Source organism: Notolepis coatsorum (genome assembly GCF_963971535.1).
Source record: "Notolepis coatsorum genome assembly, chromosome: 5".
NCBI classification, from domain to species: Eukaryota; Metazoa; Chordata; class Actinopteri; order Aulopiformes; family Paralepididae; genus Notolepis; species Notolepis coatsorum.
The window spans coordinates 86,627,558-86,647,798 of record NC_140169.1 but is presented as its reverse complement, the minus strand read 5'-3'; positions in this window follow the sequence as shown (position 1 = coordinate 86,647,798).

Below are 20,241 nucleotides of genomic sequence, written 5' to 3'. Positions count from 1 at the left end.
CTCTGTAGGGCCTTCCTGTCCTGGGCTGTGCTGTTTCCAAACCAGGCAGTGATGTTCCCAGTCAGAATGCTCTCTACAGCCCCGGAATAGAAAGAGTGGAGTATCTTCCCAGATACTCTGAACTTCCTTAATTGTCTTAGGTGATAGAGGCGCTGTTTCGCCTTTTTTACCACAGTGTCTATGTGTGTTGTCCATGTCAGGTCCTCTGTGATGTGGACTCCCAGGCAATGTTCCATGAGGCGAGTCGGCCCAGCAGGTGGCTGGTGGGCTGATGAAGCTTATGCCGCCGCGGTACAGAATTTAGCAGCAACTGACAACATTGCTCAATTGGCTGCTTTTCTGTCAAAAATGGTGTCGGGTGGTGGGGCCAGCCAACGTCAAAACCATTGCGAGGTTTTGAGGTTAATCAGCTTTTGATCTAGCCACAAGCAATATCCGCAGGGAGGGCTAGGATGCTGTCAACGGTTGTTCACAGGCATCTTTGGTTGGAGCAATCTCCCCTTGAGGAGGGGAGGGGTCTCCTCCTCAGGGCTCCCCTCTCCGCGGGTGAACCTTGGTCTGTCCACGGAGGCGCGGGCGGTATTTGACCTGGGCTCCACGCCGCCCCACACCGCGCAGCCAGAGGTAAGAGCACGGCCAGCGGCCATGTTCCCCCGCCTGAGATACCCTGGACACAAAGAAAACAGGTGATCACAAGGCAGACAGCCTCGGCGGCCCGAGGGATCGGCTATATTAGATGGGCACGCCCTAATATTTTTTTGCCATCTAGCTGTCTAACTAGCTGTAGAACGCGCTCCGGTTACTCCCCCCCGCTACACTACGGGACACAGGGCTCTGATTTGTTCCCTTTGGCTGCGGGCCGCATTCTTCCAGTGAAGCGCAAGCGTTGCCTCCGGCTTGGCCGGCCGTCATACTGACTCAATTGGCAGAGTCAGCGGGAGGGGAGTCGATGGGTGGTAATCTGGTCTGGTAAACAGCGACTCCTACAGGTCGGTCAGGGTGCCTGCACAGCAAGGACAGGAGATGTCGAGGGTAGTGTGAGCCTCCCACACGTTACACCTCGCCAATGAGAGTCCGCGCTGGCAGGTGAAAAGAAGTGGCTGGCTGACTCTGCATGTATCGGAGGGGACATGCGATAGATTCTTCAACCCTCCCTACCAGTGGGGGTTACATGCGAACAACGGGGAGGGGGGAATTGGCACGACTAAATTGGGATGGGAGAAAAAACTAAAAAAGAAGGAGAAAAAGTGGATTAAAAAAAAGAACAGTTCTCAAGATATCCAATATCTTGAATCAATGGAAGCGGACCGGTGGTCCATATCTGCTTCCATTAATTTGTGCTAAACTAGGCTAGCTTGCAGATGGATAGCTTTCTAGTGAACGCAGATTGGTATCTATCTTTTGTCTGACTATGGAGAAGATGGTAAGTGCAGTATCCTGGACTGCCAGTGCCAGGTGGGATGGATATGGGCGCGGTGGTGGTATCAGTGATCTATGGTTTTTGTTTTGCTGTGTTCTGTTCTGTTGAGCGCAGTTCTCAGGTTGATTTTGGTTTGCAGTCTATTTTTGACAGGTCGGTATCGGTGGAGGGGCCTGTTGAAAGGGAGCATACAACACGGTTGGTGGTCGTGTTCGACAGGGGCCGACCCGCTATCGCTGTTGTGGTGGTGGCCCTGACAACTAATGGGTCACAGTTGTTTTTTTTGTTTTGTTTATGGGTTGTTGTGTGGTGGTTGCCTCTGGGGCAACCAGTTTGGTGGGGGAGGTGTTATGTACCAGGAGCCTGATCACTCCTGTGTCACTGTGCAGGCAGGCCTGATCACTCCTGTGTCACGGGGCATGCAGGTGAGGGCTGCCAATTAGCCAATTAGTGCTGATTGGTTACCTGCTGGGAGCTTTAAAGCCAGCCCTAGTAACACACATGCAGGGTCGGTGCTTAGAGGGAGAGCTGTCACGTTCTTCCAGTCCTTGTCCTTTGGGTTTACATTAGTACATTAGTTTACATTTACATTAGTAGTTCCTTGATATAGTAGCACTTTGAGTTAATACACAGGTTTTGGTGTGATTTTCCAGGAAGCATAATTCATTACAATCCCTTATCCATCTTGCCAGGCTTGTGGGAACAAGCCAGCCAGAAGTAAACTGAACTGGAGGGTAAAAGCACGTTTTTTAACTGGTAGACAAGGCAAGAGCTAGAACATAATAATAATAGTAATAATAAATCAAATACATTTTTATAGTGCCTTTCAAGAAACCCAAGGTCGCTTCACAATCAAGAGGGCTAGGGAAAAGGGGCAATAGGGGAAAGGGGGGGGGGGGGGGGGCAGGTAGAGGAATAATGAAACCTAAATCTAATCTAAACTAGTGGGGGAAGCCTTGGTGAAAAGGTGCTTCTTGAGAGCTGTTTTGAAGGTGTCCAGGGTTGGGGTGTTGCCGATTTCGGGGGTTGGGAGAGAGTTCCAGAGGAGGCTCTGTCACAGAAAGTCCTCAACCTTGTGCGAGGGATGGAGAGGAGGCCCAGATCAGAAGATTGTAGGTTCCGGGATGGAGTGTGCTGGTGGAGGAGATCAGACAGGTATCGGGGGGCGAGGGCATGGAGGGACCTGTAGGTGAGGAGCAGGAGTTTGAAAGGGAGCCAGTGGAGGTGGATGAGGGTGGGGGTGATGTGCTGCCATGTTGCAGGTGTCTTCAACATGTGATTGCAGTATCAGTATTGGTTTATGTAATATGACACTGGCCCCACTCTATTCTAGTCTATTATATTCTCTAATGTTTTCTAGGATAAAGCCTAGAGGATGGGTCGGTGTCATCATAGAAACATTTGAAAATGTCTTCCCTCGTTACCACTGGGAGACAAAGGGTCTTGTAAGAAGTAGTGTTGCTTCCTAATGCTGAAAAACTTCAGCTGTGACCCATCCTCTTCTTATGATTCTAGGTCTCATGTACAGTGACACATCCTCTTCTTATGATTCTAGGTCTCATGTACAGTGACCCATCCTCTTCTTATGATTCTAGGTCTCATGTACAGTGACCCATCCTCTTCTTATGATTATAGGAAACAAGAGTGGATGGTATAGCAGAGTGTAACAGGCAGCCAGACAACATACAGCAGCCAACCAATCAGCTAGCCCACAAGACAAGCCAGACAACCAGCTAGCCAACCAGAAAGCTAGTCAACCAGCAAACTAGTGAACCAACCAACTAAACAACCAACCAACCAACCAACCGGCAAGCCAGCCAACCAACCAACCATCTAAACAACCAACCAACCAACCAACCTGCAAGCTAGCCAACCAACCAACCAGCAAGCCAGCCAGCCAACCAACCAACCGGCCAACTAACTAAACAACCAACCAGCAAGCCAGCCAACCAACCATCTAAACAACCAACCAACCAACCAACCTGCAAGCTAGCCAACCAACCAACCAGCAAGCCAGCCAGCCAACCAACCAACCGGCCAACTAACTAAACAACCAACCAACCAGCAAGCCAGCCAACCAACCATCTAAACAACCAACCAACCAACCAACCTGCAAGCTAGCCAACCAACCAACCAGCAAGCCAGCCAGCCAACCAACCAACCGGCCAACTAACTAAACAACCAACCAACCAGCAAGCCAGCCAACCAACCATCTAAACAACCAACCAACCAATCAGCAAGACAGCCTGCCAACCAACCAACCAACCAACTAAATAACCAACCAACCAACCAACCAACAAACCAACCAACCAACCAACCAACCAACCAACCAACCAACCAACCAGCTAGCAGACCAGCAAGCCAGCTAATCAACCAACCAGCCAACCGCTAGCCAGCTAGCCAGCCAACCAGCACCAGCTATATCAAGCCGGGCCTTGTCAACTCGTAAAGTCGGAAACTTCGGTACCACCAGGAAACCAAGTGTTTCTTTGTTTTGTTTTTTATCTCAGCTGCTTTATATTTAACAGGCTCGTACACCATCAGCCTGTCAATTCAGTGTCTGATGAGTCATTTCGGCTATTCTATTCTATTCCACCTTGGTCAATTCTATTCTTCTATGCTTTCAAGTGCAACATTTATGTTGACAGAGTCTGGCTATGGGGCGACAATAATGTGGTCAAGAGGCATGGTTTCTACCTTCAGCCATTAATCAGCGTGGTTTATTATTTGCATGGTAAGGCAGCAGTACATGAGTTCTCCTCTCCGTGAGAGGCAGGTGGGAAAGAGGTAGCTCCACCTATAGCGCCCTCTAGTGGAAACAGTTATGTACAGTCAGTGGAAACAGTTAAATACAGTTAGACAGTTACTTGCAATCCTACATAGAACCTCTAACTTTAACACTCCCACTTAGGGTTGTATAGCACACTGTATAACTTCTTCAAAAACAATTTACAAAGAAAATAATACAATTCAGAACATCAAAAAGAATATGGCAGTCAATATTTACACACCAAACCTCTGCAAATCTCTTCAATTTCAGTTTGGAAACGGGTTTCATCATAGTGTCTGCTACCATGTCGTCCGTTGGACAATAAATCAGTGTCATTCTTTCTTCTCTGATGACAGATCTGATGAAATGATATTTAGTAACGACATGTTTACATCTATGCCGGCACACAGGGTTTCTAGCAATCGCAATGGTTCCCTGGTTGTCCTCATAAACAACAGTCTTCATATATACATAGGTATCCATCCCTTCGAGCAGTTGTTCTAGATAAATACATTCCTGTATTGTCATAGCTAGAGCCATATATTCGGCTTCACAAGTTGATAGTGCCCCTGTGGGCTGCTTCTTTCTGAAACACAGCGGTTTATCTGCTGTACCTTTGAGATAACGAAAAACATGTTTTGCTGTAATCCAATGCTCCTCTGTGGGGTCAGCAAAATGCTGTGACAATTTACTCACTACAAAACATAGGTCAGGGCAAGTACATGTTGTCAAATAAATGAGGCTACCCACAGCTTCTCTGTACATTTTTACATCAGTCAAAACGTTTCAGGATCTTTTCCACATAATTAAATCATTTTGAATATGGTAAATCATCCACTTCTGTATTTAAACATAGAATCCATTTCTGTATTTAAACATGGAATCCACTCCGGTATGTAAACCTGGAATCTACTCCTTCTGCATTTAAACCTGGAGTATCCTCCTCATGCATTTAAGCAGTGTAGCCACCCTCCTTCTGTATTTAAACATGGAGTACCCTCCTTCAGTATTTAAACATTTAGCTACGAACCTTACTTTGTACTTGTCGTGGCCTTCAATACCCTCCTTGATTGAATACACCCATTTCCCTCCCACTGTCTGTCTGCCCTCTGGTAACTTGGTTGGAGTAAAGGTGTGGTTGTCCTCTAGGGACCTCATCTCCTCATCCATTGCTCTCTCCCATTTACTTGATTCAGGGGACACATGGCCTCTTTAAAGGTCGGAGGTACCCCACTGACTACTCTGTAGCAGTAATCAATGGTGGTAAGTGTACTGTCATCCTCGTCACTTTCTCTCCGGGCATAGTCTGTCAGATACTTTGGGGGTTTGTGTTCCCTTGAGGGATACCTCCCACTGCTTGGGGCATGTGACGTCACCCTCGGGTGCTCCTCGTCATCGCCCTCTGGGGGTTGCTGGCTGTCTGTCTGCACGACCGTGTTAAGTACACTGGGCTGAGGTGTCTCTGTTTCTTCACACCTTACTCTGGAGTCCAGCTCTGGCTCCTCTGTCTGTGTCTCGCTCTCACATGTTGTCTTTGTGACAAACTTGACTAGCCTGTGTTTCTGCACTCTCCCTTTACCGGGATGATAAACTAGAAAAGCGGGGCTTCCTTTGTCGTGCCCTACAAAGAGTCCTTCACATCTGGACTCGAGCTTTCCTCTGTCCTGCAGGTAAGCATGACACACTGATCCAAATTGGTGCATTCTAGCTAGATTACACTTCTTTCCTGTCAGTGCTGTATACGGGGTGGTGCCCGTGTGCTTATTAAAGCACCTGTTTCTGGTGTAAGCGGCTTCTTGCACCGCATGATGCCATAGACTCTTAGGTAAGTTACTGTCTACTAGCTTACACCTAGCCATTTTGAAAAGGGTGCGCCATTCCCTCTCTGCCACTCCGTTCTGGTGTGGGGAATATGGACATGACGTCTCGTGTCTTATCTTGTTCCTTCTCAACAGTGATTGGAACTCTCTGTTTGTGAACTCGGTTCCGTTGTCGGACCTCAAGCATCTTACGTTGCCATAAGGGGCTACGTTTGATTGATTGATTGATTGAAAACTTTATTAACAGATTGCAGAATGGGTACAATACAGTACAGATCAATACACACAATTGTTAAGGGGATGCAGACCAGAGAGAGACTTTCGTCTTGTTTACATCAGGGTCCCCCATTTTCAATTCATCAGGACATATATGACATACATGACATACAGATAGACAGTACTGCTACATCTATACATTTATGACATACCAGATTTGCAAAATACAGTACTGTTTGTGATACAAAAAGAGTCCAGAAAAGGGAGTATATACATTTGACGTAAAAACTGTACATTGGAGGAGATTGGGTGGGGTTGGGTGGGGGGGATTGGGTAGGAGGGGTTGGGGTTAGGGAAACACTGTACAACTGTACAAGCAAAACTGTACATTGGAATATTAACAACCATACGAGGTAATTTACTGTACATTGGAGGGGGTTGGGGGGGGGGAAACACTGTACAAACAAGCAAAACTGTACATTGGAATATTGACAAAACCATACTAGGTAAATTACTGTACATTGGAGGGGGTTGGGTTAGGACATTTACAGGGGCCAGTTTCGAATTGCAGTCTCCCGTAGGTGTTCTTTGAGAGTGGTTTTGAAAGTGGGTAGTGATTCACATTCCTTTACAGCTTTGGGTAGGGCGTTCCACATTGATGTGGCATAATTGCAAAACATGTTTAGTCCCTTGTTTGAGCCGAATCTGGGTTTGACATGATTTGTGGAGCTCCCTCTGGTGTTGTGATCGTGGTATTCACTGACCTTTGGGAAGTATTTTGACATGTACATGGGTACCTTGGTCGTGTAGTGTATCTTGTAGATCAGGCCCATTTCAAGTTGCTGTACTCTGTCGTCTACTCTAAGCCATCCTAGGTTGTCAAAGTGGGCAGGGGTGAGGTGGGTTCTAGGAGTAAGGTCAAGCAGTAGTCTGACCAGTTTGTTTTGAGATGTTTGTAATTTTGTTTTTAGCGCCTTTGAGGTGCTTTGGTACCATGATCCATGGTACCAGTTCGTACCATGGATCTTTGCTTTGGTCCAGTTCGTTGCATGCCGAATAAAGACCCCCCTAAAGAGGTCCTGCATTATTATTATTATGAGGTGCAAGCATAGTCGTAGTACCCTTGAATGAGTGCTCCTGCCAGAGTCTTCAGGGTATTCTTGTTTACCAGAGAGGAGATCCGGTACAAGAATCGAATTCGTTGGTTGACTTCTTTTTATTACATTGGATGCGATTTTGTCACAGGAGAGATTAGCCTCTAGGATGGAACGCCAGGTGCGTGAATATTAAAGGCAACCAACTTGTGTTCGGCTTTTCTCTGATTGGCCGCGCCCCCCCGCCCCCACGCGCAGGCAAGCGCAGTCGTCCCACGTCCCAAATTAAATCCAAGGAGCGCGCGTGAGCGGCAGCGCGGTTATTATGTTTCGCGTTTTTAACAACCAACTACCAGATTCACTCGTGTATAAACAAAGCCCATACAGTTATGAAATGCGCTGAACTAGAAAGCGTAACGTTATTATGTTTCGCGTTCCATTCATTAACGCCATTACCTGCTGTGCTGTAGGAAGCAGAGGTACAGTAAGTTACAGTAGGTGTAGGTTACATGTTTAATCAAAGCCCATACAATTTTTTAGATGAATGATTGTGGATATAAATAGAAAACACATCATTATGATATTGTCAGAGGGAGAGGCATGACTTCGCGACAGCCATATTAGACACTCACTGTACATCAGTGTGGAACTGTAACGTTATATGTTATTTCGCCCGTGGAGGCTGCTGAGCCTGAAGCGCCAGCGGGGTGACGCGGTGGTTTATACCCGGCTTTCGTGCGCCGCCGCCGGCTTAATACAGCTTCAGCAGCAGCAGCGGCGGTGCTCTGTTGTAGGAAGCCCTTCAATGACAGCGGCGCGCTCTCATATTTTGCGAATGCATAAACTATATCTTAAATTATGGCTATGTGTCTAATATGGCTGTCGCTTATCAATGACTTGACAGCCATATTAGACACATCGCCATAATTTAAGATATAGTTTATGCATTCGCAAATATGAGAGCTCTGTCATTGAAGTGGGTGGTGGCAGCATTACTAACAGTAGCGATTTTTATTGTTTTGTCATGACCAAACATAATCCCAACATAGATAGGAGGTGTACTGTATGTCAAATGTCGGTCATGTGGTGGAAGAGTTTAGTACAGTCACACAACAGAACACCGCTGGTTCGACCAGCGCTTCTGCCGCGCCGCAAGGGCGTGTACCAGTGGATTGATTGATTGGCCGTGTGGCCAATCAGAGAAACGCTGAACGAAAAGCTGAACACAAGTTGGTTGCCTTTAATATTCACGCAACCCAGGTAGGTAATTTCATCTTTCCTTGTGACAATATTGTCACCCACTGTAACTGAGAAGCCGTCGGTCTTGCTGAGTTTGTTATTTGAACCGAAGAGAATGGACTCTGTTTTGCCCATGTGTAATGATAGTTTGTTATCAGCAAGCCATATGCAGATTTTGCCTAGTTCCGAGCTGAGGTTTTTTTTCAACCTGTAACTTGTTCTTGTCAGAGACCAGCAGGGCTGAGTCGTCCGCAAACAGGAACAAGTTGCAGTCACAAGCTGACGACATGTCATTTGCATAAATTAGGAACAGTAGCGGTCCTAGTATGCTTCCTTGTGGAACACCACAGCTCACTGTGAGGGGGGGGATAGGGTACCGTTTACCTCCACCATCTGTTCCCTCCCCTCAAGGTAGCATTGCATCCAGCTCACTGATAGACTATCAAAACCAATTGCTTTTAGCTTGTCAATCAGAATGGAGTGATTGACAGTGTCGAAGGCCTTTTGTAGGTCCAGCATGACCATGCCGCAGTATTTGCCCACGTCTGCCAGGAATTTCACCGTGGCCTGGAGTGTGTCACTCTTTGCTTTGAGAAAGTAAACAAACACTGCCCCTGTGCACACATCTGTAAAAGACTGTACATATCTAAAGCCTCCTATGGACTTGTTGCTTACTGGACCGGCTAGATCTGTGTTAACTAGCGCCAGTGGTACCTTTACTTTTCCTGTGGGATTTCTGTTTCTCGATTGAGTAAACTTCCCCCTTATGCACACTACACATTCTTTGTCAGGTCTACGCTTTTCACCTTCAATGTGCATGCCTTCTGTCACTGCTTGCAGTTTCAGTAAATCCTTGTAATTACAATGACCCATAATCTCATGCCATGTCTGAATATCGTGACAGACAATGACACATATCATTATTATCATTACACTCGTCGTTGTCATTACACTCTGTTTGCAGATAATACATTCTCTGGTACATCTTTATGTTAAATCGTGTACCGTCAGGCTCTACAAGAAAATGTTTACCTTTATCGAAGAATACTTTGGCACTGTTCGCAGTAGCAGCTATTACAGAGAATAGTCCTTGTGGGAACGATGGTACGTAGAGAGCGTTCTTTAACGTCACTGTACACCGGCGCCCCCCACTGTCTGTGAGGCATACCTGTGCGTCTCCTCTCTCTTGCGCCAACCCGTAGGTGCGCTTCCCGTCTGCCAGCTCCATGCTGTGTCTCTCCGGGTGGAAAGTGTTGTCAAAGTTCTTGAACCGACTCCTGTCATTGATGACGTGGGACGACGCACCTGTGTCCATGGTCAGTCCCTTCCTCTGGGCCCGCTGCAGCTGCGCCGGCCTGGCGACGCACGCTGTCCGCGCCCCGAAAGCGAAGTCTTCTTGTCCCGTTACTCTCCGGGCGTCGTCTCGATATGTCTCTTGTCCACAGCCACCATCTTGTCCGTAGCCGCCGTCTCGTCCATGGCCGTCATCTTGTCCATGCGCGTATCGCACGCTCTGGTCGTGTTTCTTCATGCACGAGCTGTCTGTGTGCCCCGTGGATTTGCAGAAGCTACACCAGACAGTCTTTGTGCAGTCGCCTCTCCGATGGCCAGTGTGTGTGTGTGTGTGTGTGTGTGTGTGTGTGTGTGTGTGTGTGTGTGTGTGTGTGTGTGTGTGTGTGTGTGTGTGTGTGTGTGTGTGTGGGTGGGGGGGGGGTCTCAGGTGTGAGAGGGAGTGAGGCCACGCACACACTATTTATCAGTTTATTTCCCTCTTTCTCTCTCTCTCTCTCTCTCTCTCTCTCTCTCTCTCTCTCTCTCTCTCTCTCACACACACACACACACACACACACACACACACACACACACACACACACACACACACACACACACACACACACACACACACACACACACACACACACACACACACACACACACACACACACACACACACACACACACACATTTTCCACATAATAACACGTTGACATTTGATACTCCTTTACTAATGGAAAGCGGCAAAATGTGGTCCCTGTCACGTGAATATTAAAGGCAACCAACTTGTGTTCAGCGTTTCGTTCAGCGTTTCTCTGATTGGCCACACGGCCACGTGACCACGCGGCAGAGAGTTGTGCCGCCTGCGGCAGCGGCCGTCTTCCGTTGGCCGTCGCGATGACTTGTTTTGTTTACATCAGGGTGAACGCTGTTGTATTCGCAAATATGAGAGCCAGCAATACGCAGCTCCAGTTAACCTAATTAGTCCTAACAGTGTTTATTAGTAAGAGTCAGATAGTCCTAACAGTGTTTATTAGTAAGAGTCAGATAGTCCTAACAGTGTTTATTATTAAGAGTCCTAACAGTGTTTATTATTAATTAACGTCATAAACGAACTACCAGCCTCCACACTGATGTACAGTGACTGACGTTAAAAACGCGAAATAACATATAACGTTACAATGTACAGTTTCTAGTTACAGTAGTGACGCGTGAATCGAGATAGTCCTAACAGTGTTTATTATTAAGAGTCAGATAGTCCTAACAGTGTTTATTAGTAAGAGTCAGATAGTCCTAACAGTGTTTATTATTAAGAGTCAGATTGTGAGGTTTTGCCCGCTGCTCACTACCTTTTCTCTGTCTTCTTTAAGCCTACTGTTAGGAATTCCCTACTCACTCTCTCTAGCCCCCACCCTCTCGTTCTTTACTCTCGTTTACTCTCAGTGGCCACACCTGGACTATTATCAATTACCTCTCGCACCTGTGGTGGCAGGCTAATTAGTTACCCTGTGGGCTTTAAATACCAGGGCTCTTCCCCTCGTTTTGGCGTGGGGTCGTGTTGTATTCATGCTGAGTCATATTCTCTAACATCTAGACTCTTTCGGGAGATCCTCTGGTCTACCAATGCTGTATATGGATTTCTCCAGCCTTGAGATGTTTTGCTCCAGCCTTCGTCTGCTGTCGCCGTAGCCTGTGGAGGAGACTGTTCTGCGCTCCCTGTAACTTCCACGGGAGGCACCCCAGCGTTCCACTGCAGACCCCAGCGCAGCTGTTCGTCCTGACGCACATCTAGACCAACGCGCATCTCCCGGACCCTCGAGCTTGGCACGCTCTCCAGTCACCAGCGCGCAACGCGCATCTTCAAGGGCTTTGGCCACCTGTCGCCGTTTGCCTGGAGGGAGACATTGTACTGCGCTCTCTAATTCTCTACGGGAGGTATTCCAGTGTTCCACTCCAGACCAGCGCGCCAGATGCGCTCAAGCCTTCGCCACCTGCCGCCGTTTGCCTGGAGGGAGACACTGTACTGCGCTCTCTAATCCTCTACGGGAGGTATTCCAGTGTTCCACTTCAGACCTTCGAGCTTGGCACGCTCCTCCGTACCAGCGCACAGACGCGCATCTTCCAGACCTTCGAGCTTGGCACGCTCCTCCGTACCAGCGCACAGACGCGCATCTTCCAGACCTTCGAGCTTGGCACGCTCCTCCGTACCAGCGCACAGACGCGCATCTTCCAGACCTTCGAGCTTGGCACGCTCTCCAGACCTCAGCGCGCCGACGCGCATCTTCCAGACCTTCCTGCTTGGCACACTCCTCCACGCAGACGCACCAGATGCGTCTCTCGGTTCCGACGCGCACACCAAGGTGTGGCGCGCACTCTGTTCCTCGGCTCCGACAGCGGCTACCCGGTGGACGACACCCTCGCCACCGCCACTGTTCCGACGCGCACACCAAGGTGTGGCGCGCACTCTGTTCCTCGGCTCCGACAGCGGCTACCCGGTGGACGACACCCTCGCCACCGCCACTGTTCCAGCTCTCTGTTCCGACGCGCACACCAAGGTGTGGCGCGCCACTCTGTTCCTCGGCTCCGACAGCGGCTACCCGGTGGACGACACCCTCGCCACCGCCACTGTTCCAGCTCTCTGTTCCGACGCGCACACCAAGGTGTGGCGCGCCACTCTGTTCCTCGGCTCCGACAGTCGGCTACCCGGTGGACGACACCCTCGCCACCGCCGCTGTTCCAGCGCTCTGTTCCTCGGCTCGGACAGCCAGCCACCCGGTGGCGATGCCCTCGCCCCGTTGCTGTCCCTGTACCATTACGCATACGCCTGGGTGAGTTTTGATTGTGATGTCACTCACCCAGCGTAGTGCCCTTGCCCCCGTTCCCGCTGCTGTCCCTGTACCTTTACGCATACGCCTGGGTGAGTTTTGATTGTGATGTCACTCACTCAGCGTAATGCTTTTTGCCCCCGTTCCCGCTGCTGTCCCTGTACCTTTACGCATACGCCTGGGTGAGTTTTGATTGTGATGTCACTCACTCAGCGTAATGCTTTTTGCCCCCGTTCCCGCTGCTGTCCCTGTACCTTTACGCATACGCCTGGGTGAGTTTTGATTGTGATGTCACTCACTCAGCGTAATGCCTCTTGCCCCCGTTCCCGCTGCTGTCCCTGTACCTTTACGCATACGCCTGGGTGAGTTTTGATTGTGATGTCACTCACTCAGCGTAATGCCCCTTGCCCTCGTCCCGCTGCTGTTCCTGCACCATTACGCATACGCCTGGGTGAGTTTTGATTGTGATGTCACTCACCCAGCGTATTGCCTCCTTTAGTTCTCACTTAGTTATTAGTTTGGACATTTCATCTCCCACTCTGTTTTGTTCTCTCGTGGATATTATTTTGGACATTTCATCTCCCACTGTGTGTTTGTTCACACGAAGATAGTATTTACTTTGTTACTTTGTTATTTGGACTGTTCTGCATCTGCTCTGTTTTGTTCCCTTTGAATATTAACCCTCTCCTCTGTTCTGCAGAGCGGCCCAGATTTTCCCACCAGTCCCCAGTTCCTCCCTGTCCCCAGCCCGCCTCCGCGGTTCCCTGTCCCCAGTTCCTCCCTGTTCCCCAGCCCGCCTCCGCGGGCCTCAGTCCCCTCTGTCCCAAGTTCTCCCCTTCTAGTTCCACCTAGTCCCTAGTCCTCTATCCCTAGTTCTCCTAGTCCCTAGTCCTCTTTCCCTAGTTCTCCTAGTCTCTAGTTTCCTCTGTTCCCTAGGCGTTCCCTTAACCTTCCCTTAGGCGTTCCCTTACCTTCCCATAGTGTTCCCTTTTCCTGCCCGCCTCTTAAAGGCACTTTACCTTCCCCTCTTGTGTTATTCCAGTGTTTTGTGTTTTCTCCCTTAAAGGGACAGTGCCCTTTTTTTTCCCTGTTCTAAATAAATATCTGTTTCTTGGCAAACCATCATACCTGTCTTGTGTTGTGCGATTGGGGTCGGTTACAAACCATAACAGTACGACCCCACCAAATCGACGACCCCAGCCAGCACAGACGGTGTATGTTGAGTTTGCCTTTTTTTTTCTTGTTCCCTCTAGCTCCCCTGTTAGCCCTGTTAGCTTCCCTGTTTGCCCAGTTTAGCTTCCCTGTTAGTCCTGTTTAGCTCCCTTGTTAGCCTGTTACTCCCCTGTTTAGCTTGTTAGTCTCCCCGGTTAGCTCCCCTGTTTGCTTCCCGTTTTGCCCTGTTTGACCCCCCTGTAGCTAGCCATGCCCTGGCGGCTAACCCAGTTTCCCTCTGCATGGCCCCGGTCAGCTAGCTTGGCCCCGGCTGTTAGCACAGCCTCTATGTTAATGCAGCCTTGCAGCTGGCATAGGCCCTGTAGCTAGCCAGGCCCAAGCAGCTAACCCGGTCCCTCTGCATGGCCTCCACTTTTTTGTGTAGTTTATCCCACTGCTAGGACTGCCCTTTCAGCTAGCAAGGTCAGTTTATCTCACACAGCTAGGACTGTCCTTCCAGCTAGCTTGTTCTCTCATGCTGGTCCAGCCCTGTCTGCCAGCCTAGCTCCGGCAGCTAGCGCAGCCTCTATGTTGATGTAGCAGTACAGCTAGCATAGGCCCTGTAGCTATCAGTGCCCTGGCAGCTACCCTTTCCCTCTGCTAGCCTGGCTCCGGCAGCTTGCGCAGCCTCTATGTTGATGTAGCAGTACAGCTAGCATAGGCCCTGTAGCTATCAGTGCCCTGGCAGCTAACCTTCCCTCTGCTAGCCCTTTCCCGGTGCTACCATGGTTACCCCTTAGCTACCCTGCTTGCCCCTCAGTTCCTCTAGACCAGTTTCTCTAGACCAGTTCTCTTGCCCAGTTCGCTAGACTAGTTCTCTAGACCCAGTTCCTCTAGACCAGTTCCCCCAGTTGCCCCTCTGCTACCCTAGTTACCCCTCGGCGGCCCTGTTTTTTTTTGCTAGCCCCACTCTTGTGGTTCTTCCCCTGCTGGCTTGGCCAGTGCCCTTGTTTTTGTCTTGTTTTGCCCCCTGCCACTCTGTCTGTATTTGTTTTGGGTCGCCGGGTGGCTCCCGTTGGAGGGGGGGATACTGTGAGGTTTTGCCCGCTGCTCACTACCTTTTCTCTGTCTTCTTTAAGCCTACTGTTAGGAATTCCCTACTCACTCTCTCTAGCCCCCACCCTCTCGTTCTTTACTCTCGTTTACTCTCAGTGGCCACACCTGGACTATTATCAATTACCTCTCGCACCTGTGGTGGCAGGCTAATTAGTTCCCCTGTGGGCTTTAAATACCAGGGCTCTTCCCCTCGTTTTGGCGTGGGGTCGTGTTGTATTCATGCTGAGTCATATTCTCTAACATCTAGACTCTTTCGGGAGATCCTCTGGTCTACCAATGCTGTATATGGATTTCTCCAGCCTTGAGATGTTTTGCTCCAGCCTTCGTCTGCTGTCGCCGTAGCCTGTGGAGGAGACTGTTCTGCGCTCCCTGTAACTTCCACGGGAGGCACCCCAGCGTTCCACTGCAGACCCCAGCGCAGCTGTTCGTCCTGACGCACATCTAGACCAACGCGCATCTCCCGGACCCTCGAGCTTGGCACGCTCTCCAGTCACCAGCGCGCAACGCGCATCTTCAAGGGCTTTGGCCACCTGTCGCCGTTTGCCTGGAGGGAGACATTGTACTGCGCTCTCTAATTCTCTACGGGAGGTATTCCAGTGTTCCACTCCAGACCAGCGCGCCAGATGCGCTCAAGCCTTCGCCACCTGCCGCCGTTTGCCTGGAGGGAGACACTGTACTGCGCTCTCTAATCCTCTACGGGAGGTATTCCAGTGTTCCACTTCAGACCTTCGAGCTTGGCACGCTCCTCCGTACCAGCGCACAGACGCGCATCTTCCAGACCTTCGAGCTTGGCACGCTCCTCCGTACCAGCGCACAGACGCGCATCTTCCAGACCTTCGAGCTTGGCACGCTCCTCCGTACCAGCGCACAGACGCGCATCTTCCAGACCTTCGAGCTTGGCACGCTCTCCAGACCTCAGCGCGCCGACGCGCATCTTCCAGACCTTCCTGCTTGGCACACTCCTCCACGCAGACGCACCAGATGCGTCTCTCGGTTCCGACGCGCACACCAAGGTGTGGCGCGCACTCTGTTCCTCGGCTCCGACAGCGGCTACCCGGTGGACGACACCCTCGCCACCGCCACTGTTCCGACGCGCACACCAAGGTGTGGCGCGCACTCTGTTCCTCGGCTCCGACAGCGGCTACCCGGTGGACGACACCCTCGCCACCGCCACTGTTCCAGCTCTCTGTTCCGACGCGCACACCAAGGTGTGGCGCGCCACTCTGTTCCTCGGCTCCGACAGCGGCTACCCGGTGGACGACACCCTCGCCACCGCCACTGTTCCAGCTCTCTGTTCCGACGCGCACACCAAGGTGTGGCGCGCCACTCTGTTCCTCGGCTCCGACAGTCGGCTACCCGGTGGACGACACCCTCGCCACCGCCGCTGTTCCAGCGCTCTGTTCCTCGGCTCGGACAGCCAGCCACCCGGTGGCGATGCCCTCGCCCCGTTGCTGTCCCTGTACCATTACGCATACGCCTGGGTGAGTTTTGATTGTGATGTCACTCACCCAGCGTAGTGCCCTTGCCCCCGTTCCCGCTGCTGTCCCTGTACCTTTACGCATACGCCTGGGTGAGTTTTGATTGTGATGTCACTCACTCAGCGTAATGCTTTTTGCCCCCGTTCCCGCTGCTGTCCCTGTACCTTTACGCATACGCCTGGGTGAGTTTTGATTGTGATGTCACTCACTCAGCGTAATGCTTTTTGCCCCCGTTCCCGCTGCTGTCCCTGTACCTTTACGCATACGCCTGGGTGAGTTTTGATTGTGATGTCACTCACTCAGCGTAATGCCTCTTGCCCCCGTTCCCGCTGCTGTCCCTGTACCTTTACGCATACGCCTGGGTGAGTTTTGATTGTGATGTCACTCACTCAGCGTAATGCCCCTTGCCCTCGTCCCGCTGCTGTTCCTGCACCATTACGCATACGCCTGGGTGAGTTTTGATTGTGATGTCACTCACCCAGCGTATTGCCTCCTTTAGTTCTCACTTAGTTATTAGTTTGGACATTTCATCTCCCACTCTGTTTTGTTCTCTCGTGGATATTATTTTGGACATTTCATCTCCCACTGTGTGTTTGTTCACACGAAGATAGTATTTACTTTGTTACTTTGTTATTTGGACTGTTCTGCATCTGCTCTGTTTTGTTCCCTTTGAATATTAACCCTCTCCTCTGTTCTGCAGAGCGGCCCAGATGTTTTCCCACCAGTCCCCAGTTCCTCCCTGTCCCCAGCCCGCCTCCGCGGTTCCCTGTCCCCAGTTCCTCCCTGTTCCCCAGCCCGCCTCCGCGGGCCTCAGTCCCCTCTGTCCCAAGTTCTCCCCTTCTAGTTCCACCTAGTCCCTAGTCCTCTATCCCTAGTTCTCCTAGTCCCTAGTCCTCTTTCCCTAGTTCTCCTAGTCTCTAGTTTCCTCTGTTCCCTAGGCGTTCCCTTAACCTTCCCTTAGGCGTTCCCTTACCTTCCCATAGTGTTCCCTTTTCCTGCCCGCCTCTTAAAGGCACTTTACCTTCCCCTCTTGTGTTATTCCAGTGTTTTGTGTTTTCTCCCTTAAAGGGACAGTGCCCTTTTTTTTCCCTGTTCTAAATAAATATCTGTTTCTTGGCAAACCATCATACCTGTCTTGTGTTGTGCGATTGGGGTCGGTTACAAACCATAACACAGATAGTCCTAACAGTGTTTATTATTAAGAGTCCTAACAGTGTTTATTATTAATTAACGTCATAAACGAACTACCAGATTTATTTTGCACCAGGGAACTTGAAGGTTCCTGCCGCGCTCGCGGCAAAAGGGGGTGGGCTAGCGGCGTGGGGTCGTGGCCAATCAGAGAAAAGCTGAACACAAGTTGGTTGCCTTTAATATTCACGCGTCCCTGTCTCACTGCATTCTGCAATAAAAACGCTGAATAAAATCTCCATCCAATAAAAGAATCCCACGCCCCACCCTCTGAGCATAAAAAAACTCCTATTGGTCAACAGCCATAGACTTTACTGTCACTCTCCATGATTCTGCTGTTATCTTTGGTCAATGTTTCAACGCCCGCCCCTAGACACAGCCCGTTTCATTCCAAAACACTTCAATTCACAGAAGTGAAACCCGCCAGTGAAGCTAGCACTAGCTAGCACCGCGGGCGACATCGCAGACCACTATACCAAGAGGTGAATTCACTTCTAAGTAATGGGTCTGGATGCCTTTTAAGGGGAGTGAGTTTCCTTGCAGTACCGCTACGTGCCACAGTCACTTCACAACACTGACTGTGGATATACTCACGGACCTCCGTTACACCTCCACATGTATCGGAGGGGACATGTGATGGGCTTCTATCCTCCCTACGACCGGCCAGTGGAGGGCACATGCGAGCAATGATCAGGACAGGGGAGGGAGAATTGGCACGAGAGGAAATTGGGATGGGAGAAAAATCACCGAAAAAAAGGAGGAGAAAAAGTAGACAAAAAAAAGATATTGATTAAAGAAGTGTGCTTTTAGTCAACGGTAACGGTGGAAAATGTGGCGAGTTTCGGCTGTCCTGACTGTGGTGGGAAGTTCATTCCACCATTGTGGAGCGAGGACCGAGAATAGCCTGCTTCACTTTAATGCCCCACCGGGAGCTCGGATAGGAGTGGGTCTGAGGCGGCCAGAAGATGCAGAGCGTAGGGGTCTTGAGGGTGTGTAGTTAGAGACCATTGACTGGAGGTAGGAGGGAGCCGTTCCCCTCACTGCATGGTATGCCAGGTCAAGGACCTTGAAGCAGATTCATGTGGCAATGGGAAGCCAGGGCAGCTCTCTGAGAAGTGGGGTGACGCGGGCGTGACGTGCTGTGTTATTCCTTTATAGCGTTGCAAAGGGGTAGAGGAGAAACAATACTCTCTCTTTTGCTGTTTTGTATCAGGACTTTTTTGCCTCTTATTACTTATTACTTTTTCATATCAGACGGAGGAACAAGAGAGGAAAAACAAAGAGAGAAAAATAGATGAAGAGAGAATTGATAATGTGCGGGACAACAAAGGAAGACGATGAGGAGGAAGATGAGAGAGAATCAGATGAATATGAACATGCAATGAGCACAGAGGTGACATGCACATGACGTGAAACTGTGATCCTGTGAACTAACTTTATTATTGTTTACACAATGATAGGCAGTCAGGGGAGGGGCAGCTGTACTACACAGTTGGACTAGCAAGTGGGCGCACCCCCCCCCCCCCCCCCCACACACACACACATCACATATTACAGGGCTATAACATTACAGCTCACTCAATAGGAGAATAATGGTTGCATTGATTAACAATTCAAAGAAAAAATGTTCACCAGGTACAGGGACAAGGAAGGGATTTGACATTCACAGGTGTTTACATTTCTATTTTATTTCTTTCATGTTTATGTTTTGCATATATATATATATATTTGTTTTGTAAGGTTTTAAATTAGTACATTATTTTTTAGTAGTGGAAAAGGGGTAGGATTAAATAAGTGTATACTTCTTCCTACTCCTTTTCGAACATGTAAATTGAGTTATGTTCTCTTTTTAATATTTTTTCATTTCATTGCTAGAGATCAATGATTTGTTTTTGTTTGACATTTTCGAAATAAAGATTTCAAATCAAATAAAAACCTTAAAACGACTTGATTCTTTATAGTACTGAGAACCATGCATCCTGCTCAATCCCTAAGTCATATTCAGTTAAGGTCTTCATATTCACTGAGTCATATTCAGGGGCTAGCCATGGTCTAGCATGGTATGTGGTATGGTTGGATTTGTGTCTCCGTTGCATTTCTTGTAAACTCTTCGGTTGCTAAGCAACCTTTCAACATCCACACCACCAACTGTGGTGCACAACCTAAAACCATGATGATACAACAGTCCCAGGTCTGGCCGCGTCTATATTAAAGGCAGCCCAAGAGTAATATAGACGCGGTCTGGCCAGGTTGTGAAAGGTGGCTGTCTCAGACAATGTAGACGCTCACTGTGTGGCAGACAGGCCTCAGCACAGCTAAACCCTGGCTCGTGGATATTGGTCTTTAGGCTATACTGCTTTGACTTCCAGATGGTTTGTGAATGTACTGTGAGCTCTACTGAGACTGATGTCCTTGCTGCATGAATTGTCCTTACTGAGACTTAGGGTGCGTTCACATACCCTGTTTGGTCCACTTTAAGTGGACCATGGTCCACTTAAATGAATAGTCCGTTTCGTTTGTAGAGGTGTGAACACAAACCGAACAATTTTGAGGACCAAACAACCGAACCATGGTCCTCTTGAAAAGTTGGGTCCGTTTCAATCGAACTATAGTACCTAATCCAGGAAGCAAAGTAGCCTACAGTGCAT